We start from the raw sequence: 5979 nt of genomic DNA, 5'->3' as shown, positions 1-5979 counted from the left end.
GATGAAGAGATCAATCCAAGAGTGGAGGAAAAAGCTGATCTCGAACCATTAGAAGAGCTCGAAGAAATCAAGCTCGAAGAGTCAGATCCCCTGAAAATGGTAAAGGTCGGGAAACATCTACATGAAGAAACTAAATAGCAATTAATTTGCTTTTTGAAGAAAAACCAGGATGTCTTCGCGTGGTCACATTCGGACATGGTAGGAATAAGTCCGAATATAGTGAGCCACACGCAAAATATCGATAAAAGCTTCCCACCGAAGCAACAAAAGTGAAGACACTGGACGATGATAGAAAAAAGGCACTAAAAGAGGAAGTCGATAGGTTAAAAGCAAACCGATTCATTAGGGATGCTTTTTACCCCGATTGGGTAGCCAATCTGGTACTGGTCCCGAAGCCTAATGGGACATGGCGAACTTGCATTGACTACTTGAACCTCAACAAGGCCTGTCCAAAGGACTGCTTTCCTTTACCACGGATTGACCAACTCGTGGATGCCACGGCAGGGCATGGACTAATGTCATTCATGGATGCCTATTCTAGATATAACCAGATTGCCATGCATGCCCCCGACCAGGAACATACGAGCTTCATAACAGATAAAGGGTTATATTGTTATAATGCCATGCCATTCGGGCTCAAAAAGGCTGGAGCCACATACCAGGGGCTCGTGAACATGATGTTCTCAGAGCAAATAGGGAACAACATGGAAGTTTATGTTGACGACATGTTAGTCAAGTCTCAACTTAACGATAACCATGTTGATGATCTCGAAGAATGCTTTGCCGTGCTCCGGAAATATAACATGAAGCTTAACCCTCAGAAATGCTCCTTTGGAGTATCTTCAGGAAAATTCCTGGGTTTCATTGTAAATGCTCGAGGGATAGAAGCTAATCCAGACAAGATCCAGGCCCTGATCGATATGCCCTCACCTCGGAAACACAAAGATGTCCAGAGTTTGACCGGCAGAATGGCGGCACTAAGTAGGTTTATCTTGAAATCTACAGACCGCTGTCTTCCGTTTTTCAATCTGTTGAGGGGAGGCAAGAAATTTGAATGGATGCAAGAATGCGAGCTGGCCTTCCAGGAGCTCAAGAAACACCTCGTAGAACCCCCTATCTTATCAAAACCTATTACGGGAGAATTGTTGTACTTATATCTTGCCACTACCGAGCATGCCATAAGTGCAGTGCTCGTACGAGAGGAAGAAAAGGTGCAAAGGCCCGTATATTACGTCAGTAAAAGGTTACTGGGGGCAGAGTCGAGATATCCCTTGATGGAAAAGCTAGCTCTCAGCTTAATTCACTCATCTCAGAAACTTCGACCCTACTTTCAAGCGCACCCCATCCATGTACTAACTAATCAACCACTAAGACAAGTCTTGTCTAAGTCAGAAGCTTCAGGTCGACTTCTTAAATGGGCAGTTGAACTCGGGCAATACGAGATCACCTATCATCCAAGGATGACCATTAGGGCACAAGCCTTGGCAGACTTCATAGTGGAATGTACAGGTATGACCAACGATGAAGTTATAACCCCGGCCCACGAGCTGTGGAAACTTTACGTTGATGGGTCATCTAATGAGAATGGATCGGGGGCAGGAGTAATTTTGATCACTCCTGCAGGAAGCAAATTTCATTCTGCCTTGAGATTTGACTTCTATGCATCAAATAATGAGGTCGAATACGAGGCTTTACTGGCAGGACTTTGTATAGCCAAGGAGCTCAATGCTAAAGCAATACATTGCTACAGCGACTCCCAACTAGTGGTCAACCAAATTTTGGGAGAATACTAGGCTCGTGGTACAAGAATGGAAGCCTACTTAGAAAAGGCAAAATTAGCATTGGAACACTTCGATTTCTATGCGATAGAACAGGTCCCCCGAGAACAAAACTCGAATGCGAATGCCTTAGCTCGGCTCGCTACTTCCACCGAGAATGATGAGCTAAATGTCGTGCCAATTGAACATCTCTCGGCACCTAGTATTAACGAGCCAGAGCAGGAAGACGTGTGTATGATTGATTCCGAGCCTACCTGGATGACTCTGATAGTCGAATATCTCGAGACCGGCGTCCTTCCGAAAGATCGAAACCAGGCTCGAAAGTTGATGTATCAAATCCCCCGTTACACCATTATGGATGGAAGGCTGTATAGAAGAGGATATTCCATGCCATTACTTCGGTGTGTGACTCCACCTGAAGCTAAGAAAATCATTGAAGAAATTCATGAAGGGTTCTGTGGAGACCATACTGGGGGGCATAGCTTGTCCAAGAAAATCATACGCCAAGGTTATTTCTGGCCTACCATCAAATCATATTCTTTTGAGTACGTAAAGAAGTGTGATAAGTGCCAGCGATTCGCCACAATTCCTCGAGCTCCACCGTCCGAGCTGACTATGATGACCTCCCCATGGCCATTTGCGGTATGGGGAATCGACCTCATAGGCTCTCTCCCAACTGGCAAAGGCAGAGTGAAGTATGCGATAGTCGCCATAGATTACTTCACGAAGTGGACAGAAGCTGAACAGTTAACAACTATAACCTTCAAAAAAGTCCTTGACTTTGTAGTGAAGAACATCATATGTCGATATGGGATGCCGAGGAAAATTGTATCCGACAACGGAACCCAGTTTGATAGCGATTTGTTTACCAACTTTTGCGAAAAAAAAATGGAATAATAAAGAGTTTTTCGTCAGTGGCCCATCCCCAGGCGAATGGCCAGGTCGAAGCTGTAAACAAAACTCTAAAGAGTTCGCTAAAGAAAAAGTTGGAAGAAGCAAAAGGAAGATGGCCCAAAGAATTGCCCCAAGTCCTATGGGAATACAGGACTACGACCCGAATATCGACAGGACATACCCCGTTCTCTCTGGCGTACGGTTGCGAGGCTATGTTGCCAGTTGAGGTCGAAATTCCCACAATTCGAGCCCTCGCTTACGATCAAGCCTCGAACCACACTCAGCTCGAAGAAACTCTTGACCTGATCGAAGAAAGAAGGAACGAAGCTCAGCTAAAAAATGCTGCATACCAACAGCGAGTTACCAGGTACTTCAACAAAAGGGTTCGGGATCGAAAATTCGGTGTGGGAGATTTAGTGCTAAGGCGTGCATTCTTGGCAATGCAAGATCTAGCAGCTGGCGTTCTAGGGGCCAAATTGGGAAGGACCCTACCAGATAGAGTCAATCATTCGACCCGGTGTTTACAAGTTGGCGAGATTGGATGGAAGTCTAGTGCCGCGAGCATGGAATGGCGAACACCTTCGACCTTACTATCAATAGTATAGGAAGGATGTTGCCTGTAACCATGCTTGTTTATCTGTACTGTTTTGTCTATTTTTGGATTTTGTCAAATAAAGATTTATTTCGTTTAATATGCTTTTTTTTTTTTTTTTGCAATCTCTCTTAATTTAATAACCTATGGTCACATTCATAGGATATTAATGGGGCATTATTGGTATATATACCATCAGCTTGAAAAATAAAATAACATATACGAAATACATGCAAGTGTTTGGATATAACCAAATGCGCGAGCTAAGATAGTTTGGATGTAACCAAGCTATCAAACATAAAAAAAACATACAAGTGTTTGGACATAACCAAATACGCGAGCTAAGGCAGTTTGGATATAACCAAACTAGATTAAAATGTAAGTGTATGGATTACAAACCTAACACAACCTTAATAGGTTTGGAACAAACCAACTAAAACTATTCGGCAGTAAGTTGGAGCATAACCCACTTTGGATAAGCCGAGACTGAGGCTGGAGTATCTTGCAAAACAATAGTTTCGACCTCATAACCTCGGAGAGATAACCGAGGACGAGAAAAAGTAACTAAAAAGCAAGATATAACTAAACCATTTGCATTACACACCATACAAGTACTTTCGGGTGCATGGTTAAAGTAATATCCAACCTTGACAAATAACGAGATCGGAAGCGGATAATTCGAGCAAACTGTGCATGAATGCATTGAACCTCGAGCTTAAATCCAAACTATGTTTGTGTGATTAAATAAGCATATGAGACTCTTTAATATAAAATGTGCAAAATATTTCAAACCGAGAAATGTAAAGCATATATATTAAAAGAAACTCAAAAAGAAAGAGAAATTGTATCAGCCCTACGGGCATAAATTAAAACAATTACAAAAATAAAGGGACACAGCCCCGAGGTAAGATTTATGAAGGAGCAGTCTCCTTAGCCTTCTCAGCATCAGTGGCACCAGACTCTCTAGGACGAATAGCATGACTACCCTTCTGAGCCTCCCGAACAGCCTCCTCTGCTTCAAGCTGAGCATGCCATTTGGCCACGAATCCTGCCTCGAAAGAGCCTAGGAAAATGGTGTCGAGGTCGGCGATGCTGGCCCAGATCCTATACATGGCTAAATCGACCGCCTTGTCCTTCTTCTCTTTAAACTCGGCAAGGAGATGAGCCTTTTCATTCTCTATTATCTCAAAAGTGGCGGCCTTTTCTTCCTCAAGCTTGGCATTGGCCTTCTCCAGCTTCGCAAGCCGAGCATTCGCCTTTTCAAGCTCGGCTGTCTTAGCCTTGACCTCTGTCCTCGCAGCCTTGAGCTCATCAGCCATCTTAAGCTGAAGATCCTTCGACTCTTGGGCTAAAGACAGGCTCGAATGCACCTCGTTGGTCAGCTTATAATTAAGCTGAGCTGAGACAACAAGAGCCTGACACACAAAGAGATTGAATTATAACATATGCTAAGGCACATAAACAATTAAAAGTAAGTTGTGAAAATTTACCGTGGCAGTAAGCTCAATACTCTTATCATAAAGAGTATTGCAGTCCCGAGCTCAGCGTCAAAACCCCCAAGGCTCTAGCCCACCTGAGACAGGATATCCGAGCCGAGTACAACTCCGTGGGCCCCAGCAGAATTGTCAATCACGAACTCATCAACATGAGTTTGGATCGATAGCATATGTGACTTGGAAGTTGAGGGCTTCTTCGGGGGTGGGCCGAGTACTGGGTGGATTGTGACCGAGGGAAGCATGGAAGAAGCGGCCGAGATGGATGCGTCGACCTGGGCAGTTGGGTCCTCGGCTGTGCTCGCAGTAGTCGGAGTTGGTGGAGTCTTCTCAGTGTGCTTGAGGATTTTGGAGGGTTGGTCCGACCTCCGCGAGCCTCTCGGGCGCTTACTTTTTTTAGCCCCCTCGCCACTAGCGAGCACGACATCAAGGTCGGAATCCATGGCACCTGCACAATTGCAATTAAGATTTAGCATGGCGCTAATAGACAAAGAATAAAGAACAAGTAAAGAAAAACCTAACTGGAACTCTCCCCCAAGCTCGTGCTCGGCGACCAAGAAATCCCTCTATCTTCAGAGGAGGCTGGGGGAGTACCTTCCCTATAGGTGGAAGTCAATCTCGAAAGGTCCCTATAGTCATTAGTTCCATACTGAATGGCTACTCCATCCCACACCTCATTCAAGATATACATGGTGTTGTATTTCCCGAGCCAGCTATCAAACCTATGAACCTTATCGTCTACCCAAGACCATACATAGAAATGGTCCCTATCATCCTTACACAATACTAACCTATCGGGTTTATGTTTTAGCAGTGAGGGAGACCACATATTCGAGCTAAGGATGACTGTACCTTGCTCATCGGAGCCCGAGCTCGAGGCCTCATCGTTGGCCTCATTCCCCGATTGTGGACTCCTATGGCGGGCTAGAGATGGGGGCCTCGCATCTCTTCTCGGGGGGAGGTTGCCGGTTGGTAAAGGAACGAGCTCCCATCGGGTGTATTTCTTATTGGACCAACCCGATGTAGACTGATCTTCCCCTAAGAGCCCGCATGCCCGGAGCTTGTCTTCGTGCAGGAGATAAGAGATGGATCTCCTGCCGTAAGGGAGTTGGAGCAGAGTCTCTCTATGCTCCTTCATCTCATTAGTAGGAGCAGAGCGATGATAGTTGGCTGGAAAATCAAACGCATTTCAACTAAGCACGGGCCCAAAAACAAAGTTCGA

The sequence above is a fragment of the Humulus lupulus genome, chromosome X (genome assembly GCF_963169125.1).
Source record: "Humulus lupulus chromosome X, drHumLupu1.1, whole genome shotgun sequence".
NCBI lineage: Eukaryota > Viridiplantae > Streptophyta > Magnoliopsida > Rosales > Cannabaceae > Humulus > Humulus lupulus.
This window is presented reverse-complemented; position numbering follows the sequence as displayed.